This window comes from Sminthopsis crassicaudata, chromosome 4, assembly GCF_048593235.1.
Source record: "Sminthopsis crassicaudata isolate SCR6 chromosome 4, ASM4859323v1, whole genome shotgun sequence".
Classification (NCBI taxonomy): domain Eukaryota; kingdom Metazoa; phylum Chordata; class Mammalia; order Dasyuromorphia; family Dasyuridae; genus Sminthopsis; species Sminthopsis crassicaudata.
In genome coordinates, this window is record NC_133620.1 from 345451673 (window position 1) to 345459813 (window position 8141).

Consider the following 8141-nt stretch of genomic DNA (forward strand, 5'->3'; position numbering starts at 1 on the left):
TCTCTCTGTTTCTCTCCGCCTCTGAGGTCAGTCAATGATATGCATTAAGCATTCCTTTTAGTTGATTTGGGGAGAAACAAAGGAAATAAATGATTCAGTCTTTGTGTGGTGAGAAGAGCCCGAATCTGATGAGAGAGAGAGACCCTTGCCCTGAGAAAGCTCCCAGGATAATGAGGGGAAAACTCAGACTCTATCTTCAGGGCAATCTAACTAATCTAATGGCACTTTAATTAAGGAGAAATAGTCCCTTCCCTCAGAAAGGACAGAGTTCTAGGAGAGGACAGGGTCATTCAATTTCAAGATCTTGAGATCACTTAAAAAACTAAAGAGTGAGATTAAGAACACTTGTGTTATCAGCAATGTCCAAGTACATGTGTTCTTTTATAGCCTAGAATTGATGAAGAGAGAACTCTTAGGGGTCATCTTGCTATATTCCCATCCGTTTACTTTCTTCTCCACTTTTCTTTTTTCCTTCCTTCTCTCTCCTTTTTACTGACTTTTTTCCCCTCCTCTAACCTTCTCTCTCTCTCTCTCTCTCTCTCTCTCTCTCTCTCTCTCTCTCTCTCTCTCTCTCTCTCTCTCTCTCTCTCTCTCTCTCTCTCTCTCTCTTTCTCATTCTCTGTCTTTCTGTATGTCTCTCTGTCTCTCCCCCCTCTCTCTGTCTCTCCCCCCTCTCTCTGTCTCTCCTCCCTCTCTCTGTCTCTCCCCCTCTTTCTGTCTTTTTCTCTGTCTCTGTCTCTTTCCATCTCCCTTTCTCCATTTATCTTTCTGTATCTGTCTCTGTGTGTCTCTCTCTATCCAAGGTTATCCCAATGATTTTTTTTTCTCCTTCCAGCTATTAACCCAGTTCCCAGGGCAATAGCAAAGCTACTAGAATGCACCTCTTCCCCTAACCACATGAATTTATGTTGTAGATTACTCCAAAAGGATAAATGAGAATATCATCAGGAGAGAATATAGGACAGGAAAGTGTACTCTAAGGAATCCTTGTATATGTCCATGTGCACATGGGTTCCCTGAGAAGTGGAGCAACTGCTGATGAAATGACTACTTCTGGTCTGTAGGAACATACACTCAGAATCCACCTTTGATAGATATTTAGTACATGAGATTAAGAAATGCTCAGCTTGAATGTACCAGAGGATGAAGAAAAGTCAAGGATACTTCAGCCTTTTGCTAATCCCATCCTTGTAACAAAGAATTACCTTTGCCCTGCCCTTTAATATTTGTTATTGTTTAGCCATCTTTCAGCTTTTTTCTGATTCTCTGTAATCCCTGGAGTGGTTAGCCATTTCCATCTCTAGCTCATTTGACAGCTGAAGAAACTGAGGCAAATTGGGTTAAGTGACTTGCCCAGGGCCACACAACTGGTTAAATATTTGAAGCCAGGGGCAGCTAAGTGGCGCAGTGGATAGAGCACCAGCCCTGAAGTCAGGAGGACCTGAGTTCAAAGCTGGTCTCTCGGACACTTAATACTTCCTGGCTGTGTGACCCTGGGCAAGTCACTTAATCCCAATTGCCTCAGCAAAAAAAAAAAAAAAAAAAAAAAAAAAAAATATATATATATATATATATATAATATTATATTTATTATATATATAATTATATATAATATATATATATATATTTATATATTTATATATATATATATATATATATATATATATATATATATATATATATTTGAAGCCAGATTTGAACTCAGGGAGATGAGTCTTCATGACTCCAGATCTGGTGTTCTGCCCACTATGGCACTACCTAGAAGCCCCTGTGTTCTTTGGTGTTCTTTGTATCATCAAAGACCTCAGGCTTTCCTAGGGACACATGAATATCTTAAGGACACAAAGAAAAGTTTCTCAGGTAATCGGATGTTCAGAGTCCCAAAGCTTTGCCACATAGCCATCTCCTTCTCCTTCCTCTCTTATAATCACATCTGAAATCACAGTATGAAAAGCAACTTTGAAATATTAGCCTAAAGGTTCTCTTCTGCCTCCTTTTATCTACTTTCTATAGATAGCATTAAGATTGAGAAGGCTGGTATTCTCATAAGTGCTATTGATTGTAGCTCTCAACTTATTACTCCCACAGATCAAAGCCCTCCCTCCATGACCTTTGCTAAAATGAACTCTGCAATTATACTGTAAGCTCCTTGAGGGCAGGGGCATTTCTATCTTCACTAGTTCTCACTAAGCCTAACAGTGGCTAACAAAGAAAGTGCTTTAAAGGTGATCATTGAATGAAATAGAATGAAGAGAACAAATGTGAGAATATATGATTAAATAAAATTATTTGTATGAATGCATTTTTTTTCATTGAGCGGGGGAAAGGCAAAGGAAAACAAAAATAGTATGTGTTAGATACAAGAAAATATTAAAAGGTATTTATGTTGTGTATTCACACGTGTGAGTGCATATTCTCCTGGAAGTCTATCTGTGAAGGTGTGAGTTTGTGTTTTTGTGGAATTATTACAGTTGTGTTGCTGTGGATGGCTGAGGTGGGGGACAAAAGGAGCATTGTAACTCCATCCCTGGATTCAGCCCTCCCTCCCTTCTTCCTGCTGACATCACAGCTGCTCTAAATGCAGCTGAAAGGGGCCCTGTTCCCCCAGACCCTGCCGATGCATCTGACCTCTCTGCCTTTGGGCACCTTGCTTTTGGCTTCTCAGTCCCTTCTCTGTTGCGAAGGGAATGTCCTTGCTATCTTTGGATATAGGATATTTGTTTTTTTCCCCAGGAATGGGGGGAAGGAATCAAGTTTGAATCCAACAGCTTTCCAAAAAGAAGAGGACACGCTGGATGCATTCCCAAGTTTCTTCCTTCGGTCTTGAATCACTGGTGTCTGGGTCTGACCTCCCAGCCCTCAAGCTTCTACCTCCCTCCAGCCCTACCCGTGATGAATTTAGACTGTCTCCTGCTGGAATTTCCAAAGACAGGCATAAGATTAGCTTTTTTTTTTTCTCTCTCCATCCTGCTTTTCCATGGCTCTAGATCCTCTCAAGGGGTACCCAGACCCTTGGATTTGGTGAGACAAAATGGTTTCTTTGAGCCCAGAGAGAGGGACTGGGATCATCAAGTTCTGGTGTTTGGGGGGATGGAGGAATGGAAGGGTGGAGTTTAAGCATTATGTGTGTGACTCCATCTGTTAAATTGTGTGAGAGGGAAGAATTGATGTGTATATTTGTGTGTGTATCAGTGTGTATGTGTGAAGCTGTGAGTATGAAAATATATGAATCTGTTTATAACTATGATATGTTTATTTAGGAATATATATATGCTCAAATAGGCATCTGAGTCTGTGTGATTGTATCAAACTGTATGTGTGACTGGCTATGAGAAAACGTGTGTAATTTTGTCTGTTCTGTGGTTACTATATGTGTCAGACTATTACTATGCTTATATGTCAGAGTATGTGAGAAGGAGTTTGTGACTATATAAAATGTTTGAATGGGAAGAGGATACATGTGTGTGAGAGATAAGTAGACAGAGACAAAGAGATATGGAGTAAAGGCAGGAGAGAGACAGAGACAGAGAAGAGAGACACAAAGAAAGATAAGAGACAGGGAGATAAGGAGGAAGGGAAGGAGAGACAAAGACAGAGAGATAGAGAGACAGAGGGAGACAGAGAGGAGAGACAGAGACAGAGAAGAGAGATACAGAAAGACAGAGACAAAGAGAGATAAGGAGGAAGGGAAGGAGAGACAAAGACAGAGACAGAGAGACATAGAGGGAGACAGAGAGAAAAGAGACAGAGAAGAATAAATATTTATCAGACATATATGATGTGCCTATAAATGTGGGAGTGTGTGATAGACAGGTGTGCTGCTGTGGGTATGATGGAAGGGGTGTATGCATGCATGATGACAAATTGTGATGTCTCAGTTATTTAATCTGAAAAATGAGGGGGTTGGATTAGATTTCTAAGATCCTTTCTACCTCTAAATCTCTGATCATATGAATTCAGTGCTAGAAGAAAATAGGTTAAAACCAAAGGCAGATATAGAAAAGATGGAGGAGCTGTGCCTGGATGACTTTAATAAGATCCTTTCACCATGAATGAATGAATGAAATAGTATTTGTTAAGTGCTTTCTATGTGCCAGGTTAGTATTGGGGGAACAAATTATTTTTAAAAAGAATAGTCCCTGTCTTCAGAGAGCTGTCGTTCTTCTAGGGAAGACAGTTCATATAGGGGTAAGGTGATGTGCAGCAGTATATGGAAAGCATATGTGTGTGTGTGTGTGTGTGTGTGTGTGTGTGTGTGTGTACTTCAAAGACTAAATATGTTGAAATATTTATGATTATTTTATGTGGTTGACTTTTGAATTTCATATGTTTGGAGAAATGACCCACAGCCCATGTGTCAGACAGAATGAACACATGTACAACTGTGAGTTACAACCATAGGTACGAGTACGATTGTGAGTGATGAAAAACGTCAGAGTACATATGATGGTGACTGTATATGGAAGTGTCCCAGTATGTGTAACTGTGGACCAAGATTGTGTGCAATTAGGTAGATGTGAGTGTGTCAGAGAGTGTATACAAGTAAGAATGCCACGAAAGCAGAATTGTGAGTGACTTGTGTTAGAGTCTACTGGGTTGACAAAGGTGGCAGGATGAGGGGATTGTGTGTTACTGTCAGGATATGACTGAGTGAGATTGGACTGTGTGTACCCAGGAGTGTTAGTGAGCCTTTTATGGCGATTATGTGGGAGGTGTTGTATATAACTGTGGGTGAGATATGGAAAAGTGTCATAGTCTGTGTTTATGAAAGGGTATGAGTGTTTACAGGATTCAGATGACATGGGCACATTTAATTATTTACCCAATTCACTGGTGGCTCTTCATGAAGGCTCAGAAATGTTTGCGGTGGGGAACTGGGGGACGGCAGTAGAGAAGAGAGCTTGCATTTTATGGGTATTTTGTGTATCTCTGCAAACATCTATATAAAAGACTAACTTATATGTACATCCTTGTTTGAATTGGAATAAGGGAATTTTTGTATGGAGAAGGCGTATTGAGTCTGATCTGAGCTTCAAATGGCCCAGGGCAAGAAATCAGGAGAATAACCGAGAAATGTATACTTAGAAGATTGTGCCTACTTTAGAATAGATTGCGTGTATGTGTGTGTTCACGTGCATGGTGATTGTGTGTGTGTCTCTCTGTGTGTATAGATTATAAATAGATGTTGGCTGAGGGTCAGATTATGAATGGGAGATGGAGAGGACAAGAGAGTACTGGCAGTCCCAAGTCTCCGATCCAGCCAATGTTCATTGGATAAGACAGAGGGTGTGATCCTGTGTAAAAAGTTTTAAGTACTGCTGAGATGCAGGAGGGAGAGTGGATTTTGTTCAACCATTTGTCTGTTACTTTTCCCACGATGTGTGAATCTGTGCATAGTCAGTGGCCTGGGGATTGCTTTGTAAGAGAATGGCTGTGTGTGTGTGGAATCGACACTGTGTGTGTGTGTGTACGCGCCGCGTACACTGTCATGAAGGACCAATATGTGTTTGGAGGCAGGGAGGGAAGGGGAGAAAGAGTTTCTGATTCTAACTTTGGTTTGTCAACAGAACAGCTCCTTTTCCTTCGTGTCCCGCCCCTTCTGCCCTGGATGAGACAAGGGCTCCTGTGTGTTTCTCAGACCAGAGCCAGGGAAGGGGAGGAGAGGGAGGGGCTGTTAGGACCTTCTGGTTAAGAGGAGAAAAGGGAGCAGCTGGATGTCGCAGTTAAATATAATGGAAAAAGCAATGGCTCAGGATTCAGATTTTCTGGATTGGACCTCGGTTTAAATCTTGCCTCCGATACTTCCTATGGTTACTTGAATTCCCTGGGCCTCAATTTCCTCATCTGTAAAATGGACAATTTGAACCAGATTGCTTCTAAGATCTCTTCTGGTGCTGACCTTCTGTGATTCTATAAATGGACTTTGGCAGGAGAGACTGAGCTTAGTCCTTTTGGCTAAAAGTGGGCACAAGACACAGAATAGGACTGTATGGGCTGGAAGAGAGGATAAGAGGCTGAGGGGTTGGCTATTTCAAAACATTAAATTCTATGTTGAAATTACAGTACTGTGACTTTTGGCAAATGTCCAGGAGATCAGAGGGGAAGACAGAGGGATGTTATGAGCATCTTGGGGGATCCAGGGAGAACCCTGCCCCCACTTTCAGAAGACAGGAGGGATCCAGATTAGGGAACCAATGAGACACATAGAACAGAAGACAGTGGCAGAAAATGCTGCTAAAAACTTTGGTAGGGTCACCCTCATTCCCTTACCATGAGTGGAAACCTGAAATCTGGTGATGGAATATGGCTATGGCATGCTGGTCAACTTCCTGCTTCCTGTCTGGTTAACAGCAAGTTTGGAATTAAAAGAATGGATATAATGGATCTGATCCAGGAAATTCAGGAGAAGTTGCCATTTTCCTCTTGAGAGAGCTGGATATACCTGGCTCAGAAGGAATCAGGACAAGTTGAACCAGCTTAGCTAAAGCACTGTCATTAGGCAACTCGATTGAGAGGTAACTTGGGGTAAAGGATAGAAATGAGTTTGAATCCTGTTTCTTAGCTAATTGTGTGAACCCTGGGCAAACCACTTAACCTATTTCAGTTTTCTTATCTTATAGAATGAAATTAATATCTCACAGCACTGTGAGAATCAAATGAGATAATGTATAAAATGTTTGGAAGACCATAATGACTCTCTCTCTCTCTCTCTCTCTCTCTCTCTCTCTCTCTATATATATATATATATATATATATATACATATATATATATATATATAATTATCATCATCATATCTTTTTCTTTTCTTCTTTCTCTTTTTCTTCTCCTTCCTCTCCTTCTCTTCTTCCTCCCTCATCCTCCTTCTTTTTCTTCTTCACCTTAAGAAATTTAGGGTTATCTAATTAAGGAAGTGGGCAGTTAGATGGTATAGTGGATAGAGTATCAGGCCTGAAGTCAGGCAGAATCACCTTCCTGAATTGAAATCTGGCCTGAGACACTTATAAGCTGCATAATCCTGGGCAAGTCATTTAACCCTGCTTGCCTCAGTTTCCTCACCTGTAAAATTAGCTGGAGAAGGAAATGGCAAATCACTTTGTCAAGAAACCCCATACAAAGTCACAGAGTCATATGCAACGGAACCAACTCAACAACAGCAAATCTAGAGAGAATGATTTGCAGGAGGGTATTATTTCTGATTTTTTTACCTTTTATGTAAGCCCCAGTGAATGCTCGCTTGTGATTTAGACTGGATAGAAAAAGGCAAAGAGGGGCTACATACCATGATTCAGCATTTTAGCAGAAAGGAAATCAGAGGGAATTAGGATTTCCCTGAGGCAAGTCCCAGTATTGAGGGAGCCAAATACTCAGGAGTCAGAGGAATCTGGGAAAGTGGCTTGAGCTGGAATTCAGTGGCCAAGAAGACGAAGAGAGAAGTAGGAGAGTTTTAGCTTAGAAATCAAAGGCAGATTATCTAGACTGGCTCTGACAGAGGACCCGGGCCCCCAGGAAGTCGTCTATAGGGAGAGGAACCTAAGGCCCAGAGCTGAATCCTTCACAGAGAACAATCTCTCCAGTGACACAAAGCAGATCAGATTTATTTCAAGACATAGTGCCTCCCTAAAGTCACATAATGCCATATCTTTCCCTCTCCTACCCTCTTTAATTATCACATTTCTGAACATCAAACTCAAAGCTCCGTAATGGATCCCCAATTTATATCTCCAGAGTTTAGGCTTGTTTGGGAGGCCTTGGGCAACCCCCTACTTCAAGTTTACAAGTTCCAGAATTCTGTCTCCACCTCATTGTAAATGCATCTTTGGTTCCTAGAATAAGGCTGTGTCCACAAGAGATAAAAATCTATAGACTGATAATTAATTTTCTAGGTTGGTCCTATACCTCAAACCATACCGTGGCTCTCTCTCCAGTGTTCCCTTCCTCTCCTTCCCTAATTTCCTCCAGAGAGATCTTCTTAACTTGAGATTGACAACTCCATAGACTTATGGAATCTGTGAACTTGGATGGGGGAGAAAATGAGATTTTTTTTTCTTTCCCACTAACCTCTAACCAAAATTAAATTTCCTTCAGTTATGAATTTTTAAAGATCTACACAATTTTGAAGAGTTTATAACCTGCCAAAGCT